Consider the following 27,835-nt stretch of genomic DNA (forward strand, 5'->3'; position numbering starts at 1 on the left):
GACTACCTGGAAGACCACAAAATTCTCCACCCTTCACAATATGGCTTCAGGAAATCGTTAAGCACAGAATCTCTACTAATTTCCTTAACAGACTACCTCATCCTAGGCCTAGATAAAGGCCAGTCCTACCTTTTGATTCTCTTGGACCTCTCAGCCGCCTTTGATACTGTTAACCACTCCATGCTCCTTAACCAACTATTGAACATCGGCATAACAGGCTCTGCACTGTCCTGGTTCCACTCATTCTTGAAAAATAGAGGCTTCAAGGTAAAAATACACAGTAAAGAATCTAAATGCTACCCTTCATCTCAAGGAGTTCCCCAAGGTTCATCCCTCTCTCCCACCCTCTTTAACATCTACCTCCTCCCTCTCTGCCATCTATTAAATAATTTGAACCTTAAACACTACCTTTATGCAGATGATGTCCAGATTGTGATACCAATCAAAGAATCCATAAAAAAAACCCTCGATCTTTGGGAATATTGTCTGCAAGAAATCAACTCCCTCCTTTCCAGTATGAATTTAATCCTAAATTCCTCAAAAACAGAACTTCTTCTCATATCATCTGAAATAAGCCACACCCCCTCAATCTTTCCAACTAATCTACAAACAATAAAAGTAAGAGATTTGGGCGCAATAATCGATAATAGGCTTAACCTAAAAGCTTTCATAAATCAAACCACTAAAGACTGCTTCCATAAACTGAATGTTCTAAAAAGAATAAGACCACTGTTCCACTTTCATGACTACAGGACTATCCTACAAGCAATAATCTTCTCCAAGCTAGACTATTGCAATTCTTTATTATTAGGTACCCCATCAGCACATACCAAACCGCTACAAATGGTTCAAAATACGGCAGCTAGAATTCTAACAAATACAAGGAGAAGAGAGCACATCACCCCGATCCTTAAAGATTTACACTGGCTGCCAATCCATTTCAGAATTCTTTATAAGTCAATCACCATAATCTATAAATCCATCCAACAAATCGCTCCTCTCAACCTACAAATCCCTTTCATAAAGCATACTTCCTCCAGACCCATAAGAGAGTACTACAAAGAGTCTCTGCAGGTACCGCCCTCCAAAACTTCCTTCCACATAACTTATAGAGATAGGGCTTTCTCCACAGCAGGACCCACTCTTTGGAACTCCATACCAACGGAACTTAGACAAGAACCCTGCTTATTGACATTCAGAAAAAGACTCAAAACATGGCTTTTCAAACAAGCCTTCCCAGACTCAGACTAAAAATAATTCTCTCTGATTTTCAAATTCCAAGCAACAATTTTCTTTTATAACCATCCTGATAATCTTCTTCTAAACTTTATAAACACCCAGTATCTTCATTACTTATGATTTCTTCTTTATTATTAAAAACTGCATTTTTGAACTGAACAACTCATTGTAAATTATACAATTTTTTTTTTTTTTTTTTTTTTTTTTTTTTTAAACTTTACCTTCTACAGGTTTATACACCATGTTAAAGTTACTATCTTTTCTTCTTCTTACTCCCAGTTGCATGTTTCCTTGTTTATTGTAACTGCATTTATAATATGTATATTACATATTTGTTCTTGGTTCCGGTTATTACCCCATTGTTTATTGTAAACCGGCTTGATGTGATGTTATCACGATTGCCGGTATAGAAAAAATTAAAATAAATAAATAAATAAATAAAGTACATTTTATTGCATATGCCCCATATGAATTAAAGCCAGTGCTTAATGGCTATCAGATTCCAGCTAAGCAATTGCAGTAAACAAAATTCCATTTCAGATCATTTCATCCACATTTCCACTGTCAACTAACTTCTGAAGAAAACAATAAAAAACTTACTTCCCTTCGAGCAGCAACACTATCATGTACTCATAGTTAATAAAGATATAAAAAAAAAAAAAAGAGCCCTCTCTTTGGCTGGCCCTACTCTCTGGAATTCCCTCCCATAACAGCTGCTCACTCTTACCAACAAGAAGGAATTCAGGAGAGCACTAAAAATATATCTGTTTTCAACAGCATTTGTCTTAACCACCACTAACAGTCAAACTCTCCCACAGTACAGTCCTCAACATTAAAGTTCACCACCTGGATATAATCGCTAGGCATACCACAGCTATACCTACTTAGAATGTATATGATTTTTATCTGTTAGTCTTGTTTTTGTTGATGTTTTATGTATGTTATTTTGTTACCCACTCCGGAGGATGCGGGCTACAAATAATTCAAAATAAATACATAAATAGACAGATAAAAATTACAATCCTATTTCACAAAATAGCTCTGCTCTGACAATGACTCTAGCATTCAAACTCTGTATTTTATTTGATTTCTGTTAATGTTATCTTTATTACCTCTGAAGCAACTTTACACAACAATGTATTAGCTAAAACAAATAAGCAAATATTTGCTCCTGTTTTCTAAGGACTGTATAAATAATCTTTATAATACTTGAAGGGCACTGCTGTTTGCATTATATGACAATTTCATAACCAGAAATGTCCAATCTCAGAATGCTAATCGCAGCACCATTTTTCAAGTTAGAAGAAAAATGCTGTTGTCAGAAGGTTTCTACATCATTATTACTATTTCACATACTAAATATAACTTAGTTAATAGGGTAATTCATTACATTCTTACGGCCAGAAGACTGCAGTTAATTGCTAAATATTTTTTCCACTGCTGTAATGCTGCAGAAAGAAAATTATAGCACTAATCTCTTCTTTTCAGTGCCATTCTCTTGCTTCATTATTGCGGCTGTTACGATTTGCCCCCGTTGGCATGAATCATGAAGCGGATTGGGACTATTTGGGTCCACTGATTTATGATAAGAAAGATAAAGACTGCATGGCTATCACACCTACAGCTTGGTCAGGTAAGTCCCTCAACATCCTCCAACTGCGCCTGTAGCACTTTCCGTACAGCGATGCTCTCTTCCTGCCAGCTCTAGCTGGCTATCAAACAGCAAAGTCTGAGTGCTACAAACGCAGTTCTAGCCCATGGCACTGTGGTAGCATCCCTGTTTAATCAGCGAACCTAGCTGCTTCTATATTTAGCTCTGTTTCCCCGAGACTAAGGAGCAGGAACCAACTTAAAGAATCAATTTCCACTGCAACTTCAATTTGCAGCTCATTTCTGTGGAACTTCACACTTTAGCTCTCATTACAAATTCCGAGGTGTGTCCCCCCCCCCTTCACTCTGAAACTGAATTTCAGTATCTCTTGCTCAGGAGTAATTTTCAGGGACTGCCAGAGATAAATTAAAAAAAAAAAAACCTTGGTTCAAGCCTTCTCATTTCTGACTCTTCGTAGGCAGCGTTCCTATACTAAACTGAAACAATGGAAAAACAATTATTTATTTTCTTGTACTTCTTGTATTCCATGGTAGAAATGGATGTCTGGTTAATAGGAGGTCAATATTCAAAAGCCATTTAGGCGGATAACTGAAAAGTCACAGGTATTCCAGGGGCACACAGGAGGTATTTCCAGGTGGAGCAGAGTCAGCTGAGTCACTGAATATACCCTGCTAGTTAACCGGCTAACTAGTCAACCCATACAGAGGCTGAAAATGGACCTCTAGAAGTCTAAACCCATATGTAATCATTATAATTATTATTGCTCTTTGTAAACATTTTATGAGAAATCTTGATTGCATCCAGCTGAAGTCTTCTGCAGTTTTCATTTTGAAATTCTGATACTACTACAACAATTAGATTTTATGACAAACACATTTGTTAACACCAAGTCAATCTGTAACAAAGATGATCTTACAAGAATGAATGATACATGCAATACAAATCAAAACTCAATCTTGTAATGTGTTAATGTCACACATAGCAAGACAACAAATCTCTGGCAAAACTGATGAAAACATTTTCAGAATTTCAGATGGTTTCAAAGAATTTAGGTAAAAGATATTTAGTTTTGGAGACCTACAGGCTGAAAAATTTTAAACTACTGTGATTTCTACAGTTTAGCACAATGCACCATAGAATGCAGAGCACTCTATCACATAGGGACGGTAACTCAAACAGGTACGCGTTCATCAGCCTGAGCCCAGGGATGCAGCCATTCTTTATAACATACGAGCGTATACGCACTCATGTTATAAAATAGCCTGAACGCATGCACATGTGTGCAAAAATGCCACTTCTACTGCATAAATGGCGGGATTTTAATAGACACACACCAAAGCTATTGCCAGTTTTCCCAGTTTGTTCCCAGTTCACTCAGGTAGGGGAAAGGACTTCCAAATGCCCCTAATTTAACAGCCTCTCTTCTTCCCTGTTAGTCTTGACCCTTAAAACCCTGCCGATCAATGTTATGAACTGCGCTGCTCGCGGGCCTCTCCGCTAGCAGGCACTCACCATACCACTGTCGGACCTCCTGCGTGGCTGGAGCCGCGGACTGTCGCTCCCCACACAGCCCAGAGGCCTCCCTGAATGTCTTCCTTCTCCGCGGTCGGAACCGCGCCCTTCCTGCTTCTCCCGGCGGGGCTGGGACTGCCCCCGACGCCATGATCATCTTCGTGGCAGTAAGGCCGCATCCCCAGGCTGGTCCGGAGGCTGGAGTCGCCCCCGGGGCTCCTCGCAGCGGCTGGAGCCGCTGCTGATGTCAGGGCCTGCATTCAGGCCAGCCCTGCCTTCTCAGCGTCGCTATGTCAGTGCAGGCCGCTGTCCGCAGTCCTGCACAACTTCCTGCTTGCTTCTTAGGTGCTGGCCCACGCCTCTCTGCCTGATTTAAAGGGCCAGGCACAGGAAGTGTGCTGGCCCCACCTCTAAGTGGACTTCCTGCTTCAGCCCTATAAAGGGCTGCTCCATCAGTCTGTTGGTTGCCTTGCATCGGAGTGTCATCCTTCTGGAGGCTCCTGCCTGCCAGAACTCCATCAGGCCTTCTTGTCTTCTCCATGGAGTTCCTGTTCTCTCGCCTTGTCAAGTCTTGTCTTCATGCCTGAGGTCCCTGCCAGATGTCCCGTCCAGGTATCCTGATGTTCCTGTCCTGATCTTCGTCTTGATGTCCTGCCATGATCGTCTACGTCCTGATGTTTCTGCCTTCCTGGATGTTCTTCCCCGCGTCTTCGTATGTGCTCCTAGCCTTCTGACCTGCTGGGCCTTGGAGTGGCCAACAGGTGGGATCTGTCCCTGCGCTCTGGAGCATCTGTTCCCGCCAGCCGTCATAGCTTCGGATGTCAGTGGTTCCGACATCGGAGTTCCTCCTTGCCTGGATCTTACCTATGCATGTCCCGCTCTCCTCGTGGTCCGTGACCAGCCTTTGGGCTGTGTAGGGCGCGCAGAAGTAGTGTTGCAAGAAGTAGTCATTTATAGCATCTAGTACTTTTACCAAAGCAATACTTGGGTAATTGAAATCTCCCATTAATTGCTGTATTGCCAACTTTATTAAACTGTTTAATTCTGTTTCCTGATCCTGATCAAGCGGGCGGAAATAAAGCCCTACTAATGTACTCTTCGCCATCACACTTGGATTTTCTATCCATAAATATTCCAGCATGCAGTCTACTTCTTGTATTTATTTATTTGATTTTTATTCCGCTTTTTGGTTGACTTTATGCCATTCTTAACATACAGTTTCACCCCTTCACAAATATTAGCTGCCCTGTTAAATCAATTTTATTTGAGCCTTCAACAGGGTTTCTAAGATGCCTCCTAAGGGGGTCATTTCTAAAAGGATTTACACATGTAAATATAACTATTATCATAGCAATTTTCAAAATCCATTTACCTGCATACAGTGCACTTATGTGGGTAAATTCTATGGACAATTCAAATTGCAATTTCAAAAGCCCGCTTACATGTGTAAAGAGAATTTATATGTGTAAAACCCATTTTAAGAGTATAAATCCTTTTGAAAATTACCCCATAAGTCAATATCTTCATTAAGTGCCATATAGTCTAACCCTCCAATCTTATTTTTCTGACTTCTGGAATTTGCATACAGACATTTTTAAGTATGTTTTTTATTTCTATTTGTATTTTTATTTGTATTCACAACCTGATAATTAGCAGATTATGCAGGCAGTTTGGTGCCATTCATATCTTTGTGCTCTTTATTTAAATCCATCTATTTTAACTAATAACTCATCCTCTCTATCAGTACATTCTAATTTCCCAATTATTCCAGTTTTCAGATACCTCCCTCTAAACTATATTCAGCTTTCTCCCATAAATATGGTGGTTCCCAAATTCCAATTTTGTATGTGGCTCAAAATGTAGGGATTTTATTAGAATTCAATCTTTCTTTAAAGAGTCAGATTAAACAAATGGTAAGATCAGCATTTTTTAAATTGAAATTGCTAAAACCTCTTAAATCACTTCTGCCAAATGATTTATTCAGAACTGTCTTGCAGGCTCTGTTGTATGGACAGTTGGACAATTGTAATAGTTTATATGTGGGGGTTGCCTCAAAAATGTTTGAAGGCATTGCAAATGATCCAGCATGCCGCAGCCTGCATATTATCAGGGGCAGTGCAAATGGATCATATCATGTGCAGTCCCTACTGGCCTCCGACTAGACAAAGGAGTAAATTTAAGATTGTAGTAATAGTGCAGAAATTGTTGTATAATGAATCTCCCTGCTCTTTAGCAAATAAAATAGAGTGGTATTTCCCACAGCACCAATTACATTCTTTGAACACGTTATTAGCTGTACTTTTAATTCAGAAATATAAATTGCAGCCAACACAATCTCATGCTTTTTCATATGATGCTCCAGTATTCTGGAATGTGTTACCTTTAGCACTGTGGATGGAGAGGGACATCAAAGTTTTTCATAAGCAGATTAAGGCAGTATATTTCATGGAAGTATATGGAGGAAATGTATACATCGATAATTGAATTTGTTTTATGAATCTGGTTTTATGTAATGTACAGTGTGTTTTTATTATATATATTGAATTGTGTACGCTACACTGAACAATGTGGAAGTTGAAGATAATAAGGTTTTTTAACTAACTAAATAAATAAAAGCTGCTCTTTTTCCTTTTGAAATGTTGCTGCCATTATCCAGGTCCACCCTGTTTAATGTGGAGCTCATCCCATAAGAATAGGCTCCCCATACTTCAGAATGTTCCCCAGTTGCAAACTAATCTAACTCACTCTTCTTGGCATCATCATCTCATCCATGTATTGAGTCTCTGGAGTTAAGCCTGCCTCCAGAGTACTTCAAGTGGCATGGGGTTCATTTCTGAGAAGGCAACCCTGGAGGTTCTGGATTTCAATTTCCTACCTAAAGACCTAAATTTAGCCTCAAGAACCTCCCTCCTACACCTTCTAGGTCCCATGACAGCTGGATCCTCCCTAGCACTCTCTAAAATCCAATCTAGATGGCACATTAAGTCCGCTACCTTTGTTCCAGGCAGGCAAGTTACTAAGTAATCCTCATATGCACTAGCCAGCCAATTATCTACATTACTAATGGTCGAATTGGCAACTACAATGGCTGCTGTAACCCTTCACTCCTGGGCACAAGCCTCTGAGACACATCCTCAGTGTGAGAGAATAAGGAGTCACCTGAAAGGCAGGTCTTAGCAACAGGATCCCTTTCTGCCACACCAAGGTAATGGGCTTTTTCCAGGTGACCCTGCTGCTCCAAAGCAGCACAAAGTCTGCCAGAATCTAGTTGGGACTGCTCCTCTATGTTCCTGATGATCTACTCCATAAAACCTCTCTGTTTGCTTTATCTATTCCAGGTCTGTCACTCTGGCTTTCTGAGATCAGACTCATTTTCTCAGAGGTATGGGGATACACACAATCTCTCACCAACAGGAAGCTAATCATAGAGCTGGCACTCGATGCAAAAGACAGAGGTCCATTTTTCTGAAGGACCTCTCTCTGCATCTTAATGTTGTGTCAGTGACCTGCAATAGGACTAAAATCAGTTAATTATAAAATGAGGGTTAATTACATATTGATATAAATCGTCTCAGTATGGAAAAAAAAGTCCTCTTTACTGGGTTAACAGTCTGTATATTAAAGACTGGGGAAGGTGAAAGCGAGAAGGTAGCACGTTCTGTATGTTATAGGCAAATGATAAATATTTTAATAAATAAATTAAATAAGCAGCAATGATTACTTTCCCTGCATACACAGAATCAATCAGAATTTAAATTTTATACTAGATATATAATTAATTCAACACCTACAAACTACTTTTCAGCACACACAAATATGCTCAGAATTAAATTTAAATCTTTTACTATGATTGGACTGTGCTCCCAGTGGTGCAGAGGATTTTGTAGGGTGCTGAATGGTGTAGGAGGATTAGGGTTAGGGTGGTGAGGGGAGGGGAGCTGAGGAAGGAGAAGGAAGAAGGGAGAAAGGAGGAGGTAAGAGGAGAGGGCCAGAGTTGAGCTTTTTTGGACAAGCTGGTGGACAAGGGAGAGCAGAGTTTCTTAACTGCAACTGTTCTCCGAGGATAGCAGGATGTCAGTCCTCATGGTGACATCACTCAATGGAGTCCAGCCCGTAAATTTTATCTCAAAGATTCTAGAACTTTGCATCCTATGGCAAGATACCATGCATCCAACATGGGGATTCCTCAATCTCTGTCTTGCAGCAGAGTCCATTAGTTGCAGACTTCTCTTCTCCTGTTTGTCTTAAGGTTTCTCTGTAAGAATCAGGCAACTTTGGGGTTTTTCAGTGTCAATGTTTATGCCACTTGGCTGGACTTGCAGTGCCTGAAGTGATTCTCTGTGAATTCTGTAAGAGACTGACACCCCGTAAGGGTCATGGGTGTGTATCAATGACACTCCAAGATGTCATGCAATGCCACCAGGCACAGGATAGATCTATCATGGGAGTCTATCTATGATGGACATGATCCTAATGTATAGGAGCGCAATACTTAAAGTCACTGCTAGTCTTATGCATGATGAGATGGAAAACCAAAGAGGCAAAATCGAACTTGATGACTGTAGGCAGTCAATGCCCCTTGATGCACTGGACAGTACACTGACAGGGAACAACAATGGAACATTAACTTGGAAAAACTGACTGAAAGACCTACTGAGGGAAACTAAACAAGGAAATAAAGACGACAGAGAGAAAACTCAAGACAAGCAGGAGAAGTGAAGTCCATGACAGATGGGCTCCACAGAAAAAAGAATGGGTCCCCATGTGAGTGAGTGGTATCATGCCAGTAGGGCACAGTCAAAGTTCTAAAAACTTTGACATAAAATGGTTCTGCTATCTTGCTTGTCCTTGGAGAAGGGCAGAGATCAGCCCCATCAACATTTACTTTTGCTAAATCTTTGGGAGGACTTGGAAGGAGGGGGCATTGGATTGGCAGGCTCCACATTTCTTTCACTGAGGTGAGAGGAAAGGCTGGTAGACCTGCTTGGCTATTTTATATGTTTAAAGATGGTTGCTACCTAACTTGCTACATTCTTTGAATATAGTCTGTTAAGGTTAAAGTGATCCAGGGAAATATTCCAGGATAACTGTAACCCTGCTGTTGGCCATGTCTAGAATTAGCCAAATATCGGAGTTAGCCAGATAAGCTATTTGGTTAATTCAGTTCTGACTTGGAATGCCCCTGAAACACTTCCAACTTAAATTTGATAAGGATAAGTGGTGATGAAATTCAAAATTCTGTATTTGTTCAGATAACTCAAATGTTATCTGGATAAATGTCTTTGAATGTCTATCTCTCAGAATTTAAACCTTATACTACACACAGAATTAATTCAGCAGTCACAAACTACTTTTTCAGCAAACAGAAATACTCATAATAAGTTTAAACCTTATTTTACACACACAATTAATTAACTCACAAACTGCTTTCATACACACAATATTCATACACAATAATAGTTCAACCCTCAAACAATTTTGACTGCAAGATTAAAATGCAAACTTTCCCCAGGAAACCAATACTCAAAAGTCCTGCTCACCCACTAACAGAGGCAGCTTCTGCTAACAACACTCCCTCAATATTTACCTATACGGAATGCTCAGGAATCTCTCCCAGGAATTCAGCGGCAGGCGGAATGACAGCATGGGAGAGAATGAATTAGGGAGCAGAGTAGTTTTTCTCAGATCTGTAGTCTGTTGATTCTTGCGTTACTCCCTTCTCTCCTGTTCCTTGCAAATGACAGGAACTCCTTCCCAATATCTCTGTGTTTGGAAAGGGACTTTCAAAAATTTAAGAGGCAATTAAAGACTTGGTTATTCTCTCTTGCTTTTGAATTGTGTTTTTTGAATTTTTTTATTCTGGTGATACTCTATTTACATGCCCTAGTTATGCTTTGGTTTGAAAGTCTTATTTCTATTTTCTATCATTTTTATTTTAATGTAATATCTATCTATATTGAAAATTATGAATTTAGTAAATTAGAAATTGTTATGTATATTTATTTTATTATTGTTTTATTATGTTATTTTATTCATTATGTATATATTTCTTTTTATTATACATTGCTTTGATTTTTTAACAAAGAAAGATGATCTATCAAATAAAATTGACTAACTAATGTGAAGGAATGAGGCAGGTTGTATTTGGGAGCAAAGTAGTTTTACTCTACTTTGCTGTGTTTTGTCCATTTCAGCATCAACCTCATCTTTCCCTCTTCCCCTCCCCCTCACCCCATTCCTTCCATGCTGCTGCCTTGAGCAGGAAGCAGAGGGTTATCGGATAATTGAAATATTGTATTAATTGGCACTGCTTATTCCCCATGCATGTCAGATGATGAGGTTTTTACTGTAATTGCAGATCAGATAAGTCGGGCCAGAATATGTATTTGCATGTTGGGGGTCTAGGTTCTATAGTATCGATCGAGGCAGCCTTTCGAGCACTGGATAGGCTTTGAATTGCTGGAAGCACTTTCTGTTTTCAGTGACCATTTTTCAATTCCTGAGGGCTAATCTAATATCTTGAAGTCATGGTACCTAGTTCTAGATATCAGGTCTCTCTGCTTGTATAAATCTGAATGACCAGAGCCTTCTAGTGATGCAGGAGGTGGAGTCTGATAGGTAAACTGTTTTTCCTATCCTACACCATGGTAGTAAAGTACTTTACAGTTTGGGGTTGAAAGCTTAATCAGGACTTGTGTGCATAAAAATAAGCAGTTACATGCACAAGTCGCCTATATTTGCTTAAGTGTATTTTCAGCTTCCTCAAAATATGTATGTAAGTTCAAAACATACATGAATTTGGCTGCATAAAATAACAAGAGGTGTTCTGGGGAAATTTACATGTATAAAATCTTATGTGCATAAATTTATATCCAGCTTTCTAAACGACAAACATTATGTCTATATACAGTATTTAGCTGCAGAACAACCTGATATTTAAAACCTAGTGTATGTAGGTACCTTGTATTTGAACACCAGGTTGCTCTTTGAGCTCTTAAAATTATGTATGTACCTTTGTAATTACACATGCTACTAAATATTTACCTCTTTGTGTACTAGGTAGTGGTTCCAATCTGTCTTGGAGGCACACCTATGCAGTCTGATTTGAAAGATATATGTTATGAAAATGCATAAGAGAGATTTGCATATGTTGGAGACCCAGTGCATGCAAATTTCTCTCATGCATATTCATTGTGGCTTTCCAGAAAACCAGACGGTGTCTCCAGGATTGGGTTTGGAAACACTGGACTAGACTGTGCTTAATTATAATAAAAGATGTAGAGATGATGGAAATTTTAACTATAATTTAAATAGTTTAGTCAAATTGGTATAAAAAGTAGGTGGGGAAAAAGATTCAGGCTTCTACATTAATTTCTTTGTGTGTTCCACCCAAAGTATTTTACCTATTATTTTTTAAACTGAGTCTTAGTAGACTATGATTTTTGTAAAGGACCTCCCCCAAAAAGTCTTCATTTACAACTACCTGGGGTCTCCCTACTTTCCTCATTTTTAACCCCTCCCAACTTACCTTAAATATTGCACTGGCAATCCTTGGCCTGAGGCCACAGATTATAGTTCGTTTTGGAACCTGGTACACTTGCTCCCTCAATCTGTCCAGTAGGTGTTTCCATTGCACAATGACTTGAAATTCTCTCTCTTCAGAGGCTACACCAGCACCATTCCCAGCACCAGCCGGACCAGAGAGAAAACAGGCCTGAATATCAAAACCAGGTCCTTTTGCAGAACAGCGTGTGGCACGGCCACTAAGCCGACTCTTCTGCCATCACCATCTATCTTTCTCTGCAATTACGCACGTATCTAATTTATTTTGAGAGAGTAATTTTTCCACAAAGGGTTAGTGGGACTCTCTAGATTTCATGCGATCTGCATGCAGTTTAAGGCTTCAACAAGGCCTGTTTTGGTTGGCAAATGTGAACTAGAGTTTAAAAATAACTAATCAATTTAAATGTCTTTTTAAATGGAAGAATATGTATATACAATACATGAAAACATGTTTTAGTTAGTTCAAATTCAGGTGAGCATATTAAGATCTTGCTAAAGCAGTCAATAACACAATATCATTTTTAAAATATTGCAGCAGAATGTACATTCCTGTGTTTCACTATTTGCATTTAATACATTTAAAAGTGTGTCTCATTTATATTCTGCTATTATTTTAACAGCAACTAAAATACATTTTTCATTATTATTATTATTTTTTTTTTTTACAGTTAGCTTAGGAACTTGATTACTTTTTTGCACAACCAAAAACATATTGTAAATATAAACAATATGAAGCAAGACAACTGACTGAACCTAAAGCTGTGAAATTCCTATTTAATCGGTACACCTAGCTATTCAGTTATCACATTATAATAACCCCTTTCATTTCTAAAATCTACTTAGTTATCAGCCAGTACTACAGGGAATGCTGGCAGTGGGATTTGCAACTACACATTAATTTTACATTTCACGACAAGCTAATTCTAGAGAGCTCTGAAGACAGACAACCATGTGTTCTAGCTATTTTCTTTCTTCTGCATAGAGGACTCATGCATCTAGACTGATAAATGAGAAGTAAAAGAGGGCAGACATATACTTTTCATTTCACCCATCTGTCGCTGACACTTTGCTCCAAGTGCTCCCCAGGTACTCCAGTGACTATGCAAATCAATATGAACAAAACAGGCTCTCATAATTATCCATTAAAGCAGTAGTGCCTCCTGCTTATCTAATCTGGGTCAAATCTAAGCAAGGGCTAAAGTGATCTTCTTCCTTGCTGTGTAATCCAAACAACTCTTTCCCTCCTATGCAGTTTAGATTTAGCTGAAAACTACTTTTTAAGAATAATTTTGCCCATGCAATTTAAAAATGACTTCCATTGCACCAATTACATTTTTTCCAATATGTAGCTATGCTTCTCCTTCTGCATTACAGAAGCTGAGATCCTACTGGGAAAATGGTAAATATAAAGAGAGATGCCCTGGGCTATTACAGATGCATGGAGTATACACAGAGAAGTCAGTAGGATTTTTGACCTTGTCCACTTTAGGAGATGCATACATAAATTGAGCAGTCTGGAGTTCGGTCTTAATGTGATAATCTGGGTTAGAAACTGGTTGAGTTATAAACAAGAGACAGTTGTGTTAATGGAATTTATTCTAAGGAAAGCAGAGTTGTTTACCTGTAACAGGCATTCTGCAATGATAGCAGTGTATCAGTTCTCACACATGGGTGACATCATCAGATGAAGCCAGACATGGAAATATGTTTTCAAAGTTTCTAGAAACTTTGAACATGCCCTACTGTGCATGAGCTACATGCTACGCTGCCACACATCCATGTGAGGGCCCTTTCAATCTATAACTTAACTTAAAATTTGGAGAAACCAATTCCAAGGGGAGGAGAGCAAGTTTGTAAGGACTGGTTTCCTACTGTCCTTAGAGAAAACCTGTTACAAAGTGAGCAACTTTGCTTTCTCTGATAAGCAGGATGGCTGTCCTCACACATGGGGAATTGCTAACTACAGATTACCAGAAATGAAAAAGAGGGAAAACCTGAAACAGTGCCAACAGACAAAAACTGTTTGTGGAGGCAGCAAGACATTTTTTTGCATCTTCTGCCCTGTTTTTAGGGGCAGCCTGGAACCAAACCAATGGGTTATTAGGGGATGGAGATAGGTTCTACACCTCAAAGAGACTCCTTAGGACAGACTGGCCAAACTTACTGTTGCTCTGGGAGTCTCTGTCCCAGCAATAGTGCAATGTGAATATGTGGAGAGAATGCCATGCCGCAGCCTTGCAGATCTTCTCAATGGAGGCTGATCTTAGGTGGGCAACTGACATTGACATGGCTCTGATACTATTAGCTCTGATGTGGCCCAGCAGATTCAAACCTGTTTTGAAATAACAGAAGGGGATGCAATCTACTAGCCGATTTGATAGAGTGCATTCGATAGTGAAAATTTCATGTTTTTTGGTGTCAGAAAAAAGCTGAGTGGACTTTTTAAGGGCTTCACTCTGCTCCAAATGAAAGGTTGAAGGTTCTCTTGCAATCTAAACTGTGCAGCACTTGTTCACCTTTGGACGCGTGGCATGGAAAAAGAATGCCAGAAGGATGACTGACTGGTTAATATGAAAGTCCGAAACCACCTTAAACAGGAAATTAGAATATGTATGCAGAACCACCTTCTTATGAAATAACTTTATATAAGGTAGATAAGTCACTAGGGGCCAAATTTCACTGACTGTGGGCCATGGTGATCACCACCAAAAAATATGACCTTTCAGATCAGGCACTGCTGCTCATGAGTTTAGATCAAAGGGGTGCTTTCATCAGCTAGGCCAATGCCAAGTAGAAGTCTAGTGATATAGTGGGAAGCTTGATGGGAGGCCTCAAGTGAAACAGGCCTGCCTGAAACAGACAACTAAAGGCAGTGAATAGAAGAGTCTACCTTCTAAGTGGTGGTGTTAAGTATCATTTGCACTAAGGTGAATCCTGATTTGGTCATTAGAGCTGAATCTGAAAGATGTAAAAGGTACTTGAGAAGTTTTTGTGCTGAACAGGAGAGAGGATATAGGGCCTTTCTCTTACACCAAAAGGCAAACCTCCTCCATTTCAACCCATCATGAAGTCACTCCTAGAAACCAGAAGTACTCAGTAATAGTATGTATATATGTTTCTTTGTTACACTGCCACTGTGTGTCATCTTATTGCTTAGCTTAGAGTCTCTGTTCTGGTTGTGGACCCCTGGGCCGAAGGAGAGTTGGCGCCACTTGTGGGGTTGAGCCCCATAGGTCCTCAACATCAGCAGGCGAGGCTATAGAGGAGCATAGACCCCGCTGGAGCTTCACCACTACCAGCCCACGTTCCCCTCAGGTTGAGCCCTTGGGTACCGGGGGGGCCGGCTGGACTTACGTAGGGTCTCTGGAAGTCACGATGGAGTGGTGACACTGGCCAGAGCCAGGAGCAGGGTCCGGACACAGAAGAGGGTCGGAGTTCAAGCAAGGGTAGATGCTGGTGGCGAATCTCGTTGGATATTCAGGCTGAGGTCGATGCAGGCAGCGAATCTTGTAGTCTGTATACAGGCTGTGGTTGTGGCAGGTGGCAAATTTCATAGTCGTATCCAGCCAAAAGACAGGGTCCAAAGGCAGTCCAATCACAAAACGGGTGAGGAGCTCAGGAATACCCTCTGGGGAGGAACAGGAGCAAGAGCCTAGAAGCCAAGGCAAGGTCTGCAGGCCAGACCCATAGCACACCTAGTCTGGGGCCCCTGGCGCTGTTGATCACTATCTCCATGACCACAATCTCTGGCATATATCTCCAGAAGGCCCAGGTATTATAAAATAGGAGCAGGGAAGCCAAAATCAACACCACAGGCAGACTCCATAAATCACACCATCCATTCCCTTCGCATCCAGGAAAGAGGAATAATAAAAAACTTAAGGAGTCCAAAATTGGTGTTCAAAGTAAAAGATTGTCTTTACTGTAATTTAAAGCAGATGATCCAAGGCAGAATTGCAAAAATACGAATCAACATACATCCAATGAGCAGCAAAAAATAAATGGTTTCTTTGTCCATTCTTCTTCTATTCACCTTTCTTCTTGCTCTTGCACCTTCATCCTAATTGAAGATATCCTCATCAGTGAGGGTAGGATAGCTAGAGTGTAGCTTCAGCATCCACCAATAACAAGTGGAAAAGGTATGCCCAAGTCCAAGAAAAATATCAAAATGGGTCCCAAAGCTTCAACTATAATCCAATAATTCAATGTTGAGGATCTTGATCCTTTCCTCAAAAACCGCTGAATCTCCATCCACCCTTAGGCAAAAAAATCTCTGATTCGAATCTTCAGGGGGACAGTGGGGCAACCCTTCTCCTCAGACTGGAAAAATACAAAAATTCTCCAATACTCAACTCTCTTCTCCTTAATTGAGACTCTGCATGAATCTCCAAAAACAGCTCTCCTCAGTTGAGATTCTAGATGAATCTCCACTCTACAACTCCTTTCTCTCTACTTCCACTACCAACCTTTTGGGCATGCTCCTAGATATTATAAACCTCTTAAATTGCCTCTCCCCCAAAAAAGTGGGGTTAAAGCAATACATGAAGGACAACACTACCAACCTTACTAAAAGCAGAGAGAACAAGGTCTGCAATATGGTGGCAAGGGATCAGCCTGGATATAAAAGCAACCATACTAACTCCTCCTATTATCCCTATATTTTGGGAAAAAACATTAGACTGGCAAGACCCCGTCGCATAGACATTCAGGCTGTGAGGGCTAAAGACTCAATATTGGAAAGGCACAACAGTCCCTAATCTTGAGAGATGAGAGTTGAGGGAATATCTCAACCTAATTGGATTTCTGATGGACATCTCCTGCAGGAGTGGAAACAGAATCTGTCTTGACCAAAAGGGCATCATGAGAATCATAGCTCCACAGTCTTTTCTGAGTTTCAATAAGGTCTTTGTGATGTAAGGAACAGGAGGATACATGTATACTAGACCCTGACCCCAATTTAGGGCAAAGGTATCTAAGGTTCATTTGCAACTGTGATTTATGGGTCCACTGAGTTCATTTTACATGAAGGTATACCAAGAAAGTAACACAGAGTGTTGATAATCCATGCAGAGTTCATTAGATACAGAGTTCTGTGGTTGAACCAAAGGATGTTTCACAACAGGGATGCAGGAAAAAAGAGGAACTGGTATTTAATCTGTAACATGACCAGATTAGAGTTGCGGGCTGGGGCAGAGGGAGAGAATGGATAAAAATTGATTGGGGGAGAGGTATAGAGCAGGGGATGACGTACAAGGGAAAATGAGAGTCAGGAACTGGGAGGGGAACAGAAGAATGAAAATCAGGGAAGAGGGGATAGTGTAGAGAAGGAATGAGAGGCAGGGACTGGGGGAGAATAGAAGTATGGGAGACTGAGACTGAAATCAGAGGAAGAATAGAATTCAGGGACCTGGAGAAACCATGAGAAGAATGGAATTCAGGGACTTGGGGAGAACAGGTACTGGCCTGAGAGCAGAGAAAGAACAGGGATTCAGGTATTGGAGATAGAGGAAAGAGCTAGAACTCTGACATGGGGAGGGAAGGGGGCAGAGCAGAGCACAGGGACCCAATCCAGGTCTGCGCAATTTTATGGATACTAGTCAGGGGTTTTAGATTGGCTGGGGGGGGGGGGAGTATGAGTGCGGCTGTGAGATGGAGTTAGAGGAGGGGGCAGAAGGCTGGGGAGGGATTGAGAGGTTGTGTGAAAGGCCTGGAGTACTGGACAGAGGGTTAAAGGCAATGGAAAGAGATTGGGGTGCTGTGGAGAGGTGTGAAAGGAAAGGGATGGGTCTATGGAAGAGGGTTGGAGAGGATGGGAATGGGGGTGGTGGTGGTGAAAGTGGGGTAATAAGATGGAGGTAAGAGACATAAATACAGAATGGTGGCCAGGGAGGGAATGAGTGACAGGGAAGGAGCAGGGGCTGGTGAGGCATGAGAGGCACAGGAAGTTAGATAAAGATAGAGTGAGTACAGAGTGTGGTGGAAATGGGGGATTAGGGAATGGTTGAAAGACAGGGAGAATAGGATGCTGAAGAAAGAGTGAGAGGCAAAGAGGGGAATGGGAAACTGGAGGGATGAGAGTGGGAGATAGAAAGCTTATAGATAGGTGAAAGAAGAAAAGTGGGAGAGGTCTGGAGGGTTAGAGATGGGGAAAAGAGGAGTGAAATTTAGAAATGAATAGATAGAAAGGCAAAGAAGAGAGAAATGGAGAAATAGATGAAAGGGAAGGATCAAGATCTAAGACAGATGTAGGCAAGGAGGAGAAGAAGAAAGGAGAAGAAAAGTAATGGAGAGAGAAAAAGAGAAGACTGAATACAGAGACCAGGATCTACTCAATCACACAAATAAAATGTCCACAACAAAGATAGAAAATATTTTATTTTCAGTTTTTAGAGAATGGGATATATCAGCTTTGGGAATGTGCACTTCTTATATCTTTGCATTTTGATGAGTTCAGGAGGAAATGCATTTCCATTTCTTTTTCTCTGGTGTTGCATTGAATGCAGAGTTAGGCTTCTCAGGATTTCCATTTCAGTTATCTGCATTTTTCCATTTTTAATTTGTGGTCCCTTATTTTGAATTAGGTAAAGGTTGGTTTGTGTTCTGCATGTGTGACTGAGGTGAGGGATTTTGCTAGGTTGTAGTGTCTGGCTTGTTTTGTTTTTCCAGAAGGTGTATTGGTGTTCTAAGCCTAGAGTAATATTTGCAATGCTGCTCCTTTCCAGGTTGCTGCAGTTTGAGTTCTGCGAGTTAGTGTGTCATGTCATGGCAGGTGTGCTGGCAGATTTCCTACATAGGTTCTGAGTATCTTTTTTGCAGGGTTTCATGTTACTTCACAAAGTTTCTGGCAGTGGAAGGTGTTTATGTGGCTGTTAACAAGGTGAAACCAGAATATGAATTCTGGGGGAATTTCAGTGGATATAGAGTGTGTGTTACAGAACTGGCAGTGCAGGGTTTATATTGAGATTCTCTCCCTTCCTGTATAAACTCTAGTCTTTACTCCCGTATACATACAGAAAAGTAATTAGTCGAATGATGCTATCAAATAATGTTAATGGTAGTTTTACTAGATAGTTGACCAGGGAGTAAAAGACAGGCCTGGGAATCGAAACCAGGTCCTTTTGCATGATGTTGCAGTGGCCAACCGTGGAGCCTCACGGTCAGCCACACTCATCCTCCGAGCCAGTACAGGCCTCCCACGCAGCCCCCAGAGCCGCTGCTGTCACCTCCCTTCAGCATGAAGGGGAGCTGATCCTGCTGCCGCCACACTGCCAGCCTTTGCTGCTGCTAGGCTTGTGCGCACAACTCTCAATTAGATTTAAAGGGGCCGCGGCGGGAGAACTGCCCGCGACCCCGGATGTTGACACCAACCTCGGGCCCTATTTAAGGCAGCTCCTGCTGCCCCACCTTGCCTCAGCAACAGGTACCATTCTGCTCAGAGCTGCTGGTTGCTCCTGCTCTGTGCATTCCTGCTCCTGGTCCTGCTCCTGCTCAATGTGTTCCTTTTCCTGCTTTGTGCATTCCTGCTCCTGTCCCTGTTCTGGCTCCTCATCTCCTTGGATTGCTCTTCTGGTTCTTGATTCGGCTCGTCTCTGGATTCTGCATTGTCTGCTGCCTGCCCTGACCTCTGGCCCATCCCTGGATTCTCCTGCTCACCGCCGGCCCAAACCTCTGGTAAGCCCAACCTCCCTTCTGCCTTCTGTCTTCAGGATCATTTTAATCTTGAGACTAGGCTTCATAGTGGTTAACACATTGAAATCGTCGGTTCAGTGTGCTGCAGCAGTCAAAAAAGCAAACAGAGTGTTGGGAATTATTAGGAAGGGAATGGTGAATAAAACGGAAAATGTCATAATGCCTCTGTATCGTTCCATGGTGAAACCCCACCCCTGGGGCTTGTTTCTGGGGCTTGTTTCTAATAAACCCCACCCCTGGGGCTTGTTTCTAATAAAGACTGCCTAGATTACCATTGGCAGCAAGATAAATTAGTACATTGGTTACAGTCAAGGAAATAAAGTCACAAATTACCAAGATGAGGACTATCCAATGTAACTGCTGTGGAGCCTTTATTCTGAGGGAAAGCATCTGGAAACTTAGAGCTTGCCCAATTTGTGCACAACTCTCTTCCTTGAAAATGGAGCTGTCTGTGATTAAAGATCAATTAGCTTCAATTAAAAGAAATACACCCACATTGCATTACTCAGAAAATAATTCCCCAATACCACAAACAAACCAGGAGTCAAGAAAAGGAGATCCATTAGGCTCAGGTAGGACCCACAGTCACCCATTCTTGACAGAAGAGCAGCCAACAGGTATACCGCCCCACTCAAACAGGTCATTAGGAAATTCTTTAAAAACCAGGAATACAGTTGGCTCTGGTAGAATTAGACCTGTAATGAGGAGACACACAATGTACCAAATGCAAAAAGAACAACAAGCCTTCTCTAAAATAAAAACTGAAGAAGTTCTTGAGAAAAGCATTGCAGTATTACCAGAACAGAGAGAGAAAACACAATGCATGCAGTATTTCAAGATCCATAAGCAAAAGAAAAATCTAATTGAGATGGATAACTCTGTCAACAGTGGCACTACCGCAAAAAGAAATAGTGAAGTGAATAACAAATCTCAACAAATATCTCACAAGGAGTCCAGGAAATGCAATAACCGTAAAGAGTGTACCTGGAAGGCTATGACCACAAATGCTCATAGTTTGGGAAATAAAATCCCAGATCTGCAGGCCCTAATGGCTGACGCAGAATTGGACATTGTTGCTATCACAGAAACATGGTTCACAGAATCTCATGAATGGGATACAACAATACCAGGCTACAACTTGTTAAGGAAGGACAGAGAGGATAGAAAAGGGGGAGGTGTGGCTCTTTATGTCAGAAACAACATCCAAGCAACTGAGCTACAAGGAAGTTGGGGTATTGAAGAAGCTCTATGGGTCGACCTAAAAAAAGATGACGGAGCGTCCATTTATATTGGAGTGGTTTACAGGCCTCCAAACCAAAAGGAAGAGCTGGACAGAGATCTGGTTGAAGACATCCATAAGATAGGTAAGAAGGGAGAAGTGGTGATCGTGGGTGACTTTAATATGCCAGATGTAGACTGGAAAATCCCATCTGCAGAAACTAAAAATAGTAGAGCGATAGTGGATGCCATGCAAGTATCTTTGTTCAAACAAATGGTGTTGGAACCCACGAGAGAAGGAGCTATACTCGACTTAGTGCTCACTAACGCAGATAATGTCTCAGATGTCCAGGTGGGCGCCCACCTCAGCAGCAGTGATCATCAAACGGTATGGTTTAATATCACTAAAAGAATAGGGAAAAGAACCACAAAGACCCGAGATTTACAGTTCAAAAACACAGACTTTGAGGAAATGGGGAACTACCTGGAGGAAGAACTTAAAGGATGGGAGAACGAGAGAGATGTGGATCAGCAGTGGACCAATCTAAAAGGAGCAATCACCAAGGCAACTGCTCTATATGTTAGAAATGTAAAGAAAAGCAAAAGAAAACTGAAACCTATCTGGTTCTCAAAGGAGGTGGCTGACAAAATTAAAGCTAAAAGAACAGCATTCAAGAAATATAAAGGATCCCAAAGGGAGGAGCACAAAGAAGAATATTTGTATCAACTGAGGGAGACAAAGAAATTAATCAAGTTGGCAAAGAGTCAAGCAGAAGAGAGGATTGCCAAGGAGATAAAAAATGGTGACAAAACATTTTTCAGATACATCAGCGAAAAGAGAAAGGTCCAAAGTGGTATAGTGAAATTGAAAGGTGGTAATGATCAATGTGTGGAGAGAGACGAAGAAATGGCAGAAATATTAAACGAATACTTCAGCTCTGTGTTCACTAAAGAAGACACTGGAGAAGGACCATCTCTAAACAACAAGAAACTGGAGGGAAGGGGAATAGATGAAAATCCTTTTACAGTAGAAAATGTGTGGGAAGAACTAAAGAACCTGAAAGTGGACAAAGCCATGGGGCCTGATGGGATTCATCCAAGGATATTGAAGGAGCTCAGAGATGTTCTGGCGGGTCCGCTGTGTGACCTGTTCAATAGATCCCTAGAAACGGGAGTGGTGCCGAGTGATTGGAGAAGAGCGGTGGTGGTCCCGCTTCACAAGAGTGGGAACAGGGAAGAGGCAGGCAACTACAGACCGGTTAGCCTCACTTCGGTGGTGGGAAAAGTAATGGAGTCACTGCTGAAAGAGAGAATAGTGAACTATCTACAGTCTGGAGAATTGATGGACCAGAGGCAGCATGGATTCACCAGGGGAAGATCCTGTCAGACAAATTTGATTGACTTTTTTGACTGGGTAACCAAGGAATTGGATCAAGGAAGAGCACTAGATGTCATCTACTTGGATTTCAGCAAAGCTTTTGATACGGTTCCGCACAGGAGACTGGTGAATAAAACGAGAAGCTTGGGAGTGAGTGCCGAGGTGGTGACCTGGATTGCAAATTGGTTGACGGACAGAAGACAATGTGTGATGGTAAATGGAGCCTTCTCTGAAGAGAGAGCGGTTTTAAGTGGTGTACCGCAAGGATCGGTGTTGGGACCGGTCCTGTTCAATATCTTTGTGAGCGACATTGCGGACGGGATAGAAGGTAAGGTTTGTCTTTTTGCGGATGACACTAAGATCTGCAACAGAGTGGACACGCCGGAAGGAGTGGAGAGAATGAGACGGGATCTAAGGAAACTGGAAGAGTGGTCGAAGATATGGCAGCTGAGATTCAATGCCAAGAAGTGCAAAGTCATGCATATGGGGAGTGGAAATCCGAATGAACTGTACTCGATGGGGGGGGAAAGGCTGATGTGCACGGAGCAGGAGAGGGACCTTGGGGTGATAGTGTCTAATGATGTGAAGACAGCGAAACAATGCGACAAGGCGATAGCAAAAGCCAGAAGAATGCTGGGCTGCATAGAGAGAGGAATATCGAGTAAGAAAAGGGAAGTAATTATTCCCTTGTACAGGTCCTTGGTGAGGCCTCACCTGGAGTACTGTGTTCAGTTCTGGAGACCGTATCTACAAAAAGACAAAGACAAGATGGAAGCGGTACAGAGAAGGGCGACCAGGAAGGTGGAGGATCTTCATCGGATGACGTACGAGGAGAGATTGAAAAATCTAAATATGTACACCCTGGAGGAAAGGAGGAGCAGAGGTGATATGATACAGACTTTCAGATACTTAAAAGGTTTTAATGATCCAATAACAACGACAAACCTCTTCCGTAGGAAAATAATCAGCAGAACCAGGGGTCACGATTTGAGGCTCCAGGGAGGAAGATTCAGAACCAATGTCAGGAAGTATTTCTTCACGGAGAGGGTGGTGGATGCCTGGAATGCCCTTCCGGAGGAAGTGGTGAAGACCAGAACTGTGAAAGACTTCAAAGGGGCGTGGGATAAACACTGCGGATCCATAAAGTCAAGAGGCCGCCAATGAAGAGTGGGTGACTCGCCAGAATGATGGCTATTGACACAATACCCTTATTAAATAAACATACACATGCTTACTGTGACTCCTACATCGCTCTAAGCTTCAACAGCAAGAGGTAATGGAAAAAAGGATTTGCACTCACAAAGAGGGGAGTAGCTGGCTTGTTACGGCGGTTACTACCCCAAACCAAATATGCCTGATACTTCACTTTCAATGCATATACAGCATAGCTCTCTGCTTCAATGACAGGGGAGAAGAATAACTGATACTTCACACATCCAGCAGAGCTCTCTGCTACAACGGCAAGGGAGAAGAAAAAGGGTTCGCACTCAAAAAGCGGGGAGTAGCTGGCTTGTTACGGCGGTTACTACCACAAACCAAATGTGCCTGATACTTCACTTTCCATGCATATCCAGCATGGTTCTCTGCTTCATCGGCATGGGAGAAAGACTGATACATCACGCATTTCCAGCATAGCTCTCTGCTTCAACAGCAGGGGAAAAAAAAAACAAAAACAAAAAACTGATGCTTCACGCATATCCTGCATAGCTTCAACGACAGGGGTGAAGAAAAAAAGGATTCGCAATCACAAAGCGAGGAGTAGCTGGCTTGTTACGGCGGTTACTACCCCAAACCAAATGTGCCTGATACTTCACTTTCAATGCATATCCAGCATGGCTCTCTGCTTCAACGGCAGGGGAGAAGAAAAAAAACCCAACAAGGGCTGTACAACATAGTCTAGGTAAAACAAATAAGCATGGGTGTAGCTTGCTTATCGCGGCGGTTACTGCCCCTACTACCCCTAACTAATCAAGCTAGATATTTCACTTGGATGCAGCTCCATCACTGCTCTCTACATTAATGGTGGGGGTGGAAGGGGAATAGAACCAAGAGCTAAGAGAAACAGATAAGAATGAGAGAAAAAAATGTGTGAGGCTTGCTGGGCAGACTGGATGGGCCATTCGGTCTTCTTCTGCCATCATTTCTATATGTTTCTATGAATACTGTGTACAATTCTGGTCGCCACATCTCAAAAAAGATATAATTGCGATGGAGAAGGTGCAGAGAAGGGTGACCAAAATGATAAGGGGAATGGAACAGCTCCCCTATGAAGAAAGACTAAAGAGGTTAAGACTTTTCAACTTGGAGAAGAGACGGCTGAGGGTGGATATGATAGAGGTGTTTAAAATCATGAGAGGTCTAGAACGGGTAGATGTGAATCGGTTATTTAGTCTTTCAGATAATAGACAAGGGAACACTCCATGATGTTAGCATGTGGTACATTTAAAACTAATCGGAGAAAGTTATTCTTCACTCAACGCACAATTAAACTCTGGAATTTGTGCCAGAGGATGTGGTTAGTTCAGTTAGTATAGCTGTGTTTAAAAAAGGATTGGATAAGTTCTTGGAGGAGAAGTCCATTACCTGCTATTAATTAAGTTGACTTATTTATTTATTTATTTACTTATTTAACACTTTTCTATACCGACCTTCATGGTTAGATGACCATATCAGATCGGTTTACATCGAACAGGGGAACTGTAACAAAAAACAGTAAAAAATAGTAAATTGAACAGGAAGAACAAAGTTACATTTAACAAGGTAGGTAAATTTGGAGGCATAGACAGCTGGAAAGAAAGGCTTAAGAACGCAGTAAACCAGGAGTGTAAACAATTCTACAATCAGGGGTGGGTCTTATTAAATACTTGAGGAGGTACAGAGATCCATTGTTCATGAGGATGTTCAGTCATCTAGTGTGTATCCGGGGGATCTTGGAAGGCTTGGCGGAAAAGCCAGGTCTTACGTTTTTTCCTAAATGTTAAGAGGCAGGGTTCCAGCCTAAGGTCTGAAGGGATGTTGTTCCAGATAGCTGGACCTGCTGTCGAGAATGATTGGTCTTTGGTCGAGGTGAGACGTGATGCTTTGGTAGGCGGTGCTTGTAGGGTTCCTTTGTATAGTTCTCTTGTCGGTCTATTGGAGATATGGAGTTTGAGAGGGAATTCAAGGTCCAGATGAAGGTGATTGTAGATGGATTTGTGAATTAAGGTGAGTGATTTGTGCAGGATTCTGTAGTTCACTGGAAGCCAATGTAAGTTACGGAGGATAGGTGATATGTGTTCTCCACAGTTGGTGCTGGTCAGGAGTCTTGCCGCGGCGTTCTGTATCAACTGTAATGGCTTGGTGGTGGAGTTAGGGAGACCCATGAGAAGAGCGCTGCAGTAATCTATTTTGGCAAATAGCAAGGCTTGCAGAACTGTCCTGAAGTCGTGGAAAAATAGTAGGGGTTTGAGTATTTTTAGAACCTGAAGTCTATAGAAACAGTCTTTGGTTGTGGTGTTGATCATTTTCTTTAGGTTTAGGCGATTATCAAGTAGAACCCCGAGATTTCTCACATGGGTATGTGTGAGCTGGGTATTGTGGATTGTCTGTGGGAGGGGGTTGTCTTGGTTGGGGGAGATGAGGAGGAGTTCGGTCTTAGATGCGTTAAGAACCAGATTAAGACTGTTGAGAAGGCTGGTGATCGATTTTAGGCAGTTGTTCCAGTGCTTGAGAGATTTTGCGATAGATTCTGTTATCGGAATCAGAATCTGCACGTCATCTGCATATAGGTAATGAATTAGGTTAAGGTCTGTTAGAAGCTGGCAGAGGGGGAGGAGGTAGATGTTAAAGAGGGTGGGTGATAAAGAGGATCCTTGAGGTACACCAAGCGAGGACCTAGTCGAAGGTGATTCTTTATCATTAATTTTAACTTTGAAGCTTCTGTTATTGAGAAAAGACGTGAACCAACTGAGGGCTAAACCGGCTATCCCTATGTCGGCTAGGCGATTCAGGAGGATGGAGTAGTTGAAGGTGTCGAATGCCGCCGAAATGTCTAGGAGTACTAGAAGAAAGGAGTAGCCCTTGTCTAGTCCCATAATAATATGGTCTGTTAATGATATGAGAAGAGTTTCTGTACTGCGGGATTTGCGAAATCCGTATTGGGATGGGTATTGGATATTGTGTTCTTCTAGATATTCTGAAAGCTGAGTATTAACCAATTTCTCTGTTAATTTGGCTAAGAAAGGGAGATTCGAGATGGGGCGGAAGTTAGAAAGTTCTTTGGGGTCTAAATTGTGCTTCTTAAGGAGGGGTTTAAGAGAGGCGGTTTTTTAAGCTGTCTGGGTACATCCCTTGGGTTAAAGAGCAGTTTATAATGTTCGCTAGAGGTCCAGAGATCTGTTAGGAATCAGTAGCAGAAGTTTGGATGGTATGTTGTCAGCTGGATGGCTAGAAGGTTTCTGTCTCTTGAGGAAGGATTCGATCTCACTGGAGGATGTTAATTCGAAGTTGTTGAGTTTGACTCCAGTATAGGAGTGAGTGTTGGTGAATGTAGAGCCGGGGGTAGTATTGGTTGGTAGGAGTGCCAGGGTGTTTGAAATCTTCTGTTGAAAGAAAGATGCAAGTTCGTTGGCCTTAGATTGTGCCTGTTCGTCTGGTATCGTCGATGGGGATGACTTAGTGATTTGTGATACGTAAGAGAAAAGCGCCTTGGCTTTAATATATTTAATATATGGTCCCTAGATAAGGGATGTGTCAGATATTAAACTGATAAGAACAGATACTACACTTGATCTTGACTTAGAAAATAGCCACTGCTATTACTAGCAACGGTAACATGAAATAGACTTAGTTTTTGGGTACTTGCCAGGTTCTTATGGCCTGAATTGGCCACTGTTGGAAACAGGATGCTGGGCTTGATGGACTCTTGGTCTGACCCAGTATGGCATGTTCTTATGACCCGCTTCTAAGTCCTACCAGCCCCGGCACCTAAGGGCTCAAACTATGGGGAACAAGGGCTGGTAGAGGTGAAGGTCCGGTTGGGTCTTCACCACCTGCGTCCACCTCCCAATGATGAAGACCTATAGGAGCCCTCTTCTATAGGTGGCACCAACTTCATCTCAGCCCAGGGGTCCACCTCTCCACATAACTCTTGACAGCTTGCAGCACTACCACTAAGTCAGCTCCTTCTGCCATCATGATTTATCTTTCTATGTAAGTACATGTGTATCAAATTTATTTTAAGAAAGCAATTTTTCCACAAAGTCTATAGTGATAGATATTTAGATTAAATATAATCTGCAGTCTAAGGCTTCAACAAAGCCCATTTTGGTTGGCAAAATCGAACTAGTAATACTGTACAAAAATAACTTTAAATGCCTTTTAAATGGAAGAATATTGAATAAGAATGGGGGGATAAAATTGCATGACGGTCCTTGAGACTGTTTCTTATTGTGTCTTTTCTAGCCAATTTGAAGGCAGAGAGCTGTGCTGTGGGGGTGGGCACATATGTAGCAATTTCACTTTGGCTTGTCCTCCCATAGTTAACGCACAGGTACTAGAAACTCAGCTATGCTCTCCATAAGCCAGTCAAAACCACATCACAGATTTTGGCTAGGCTGCTAGTTGTTGTTCTGGGGCTCTCTGCT

General features: G+C 41.7%; 1 protein-coding gene and 1 pseudogene across 9 annotated transcripts in view; both read right to left on the reverse strand.

The window, feature by feature from the left end:
* PTPRM (protein tyrosine phosphatase receptor type M) overlaps positions 1-27,835 on the reverse strand; it is a 1,907,823-nt gene that overhangs the window by 891,114 nt on the left and 988,874 nt on the right. The window lies entirely within an intron of this gene.
* On the reverse strand, positions 26,898-26,998 carry LOC115086337 (annotated as a pseudogene).

This window comes from Rhinatrema bivittatum, chromosome 2, assembly GCF_901001135.1.
Source record: "Rhinatrema bivittatum chromosome 2, aRhiBiv1.1, whole genome shotgun sequence".
In the NCBI taxonomy this organism is placed as follows: domain Eukaryota; kingdom Metazoa; phylum Chordata; class Amphibia; order Gymnophiona; family Rhinatrematidae; genus Rhinatrema; species Rhinatrema bivittatum.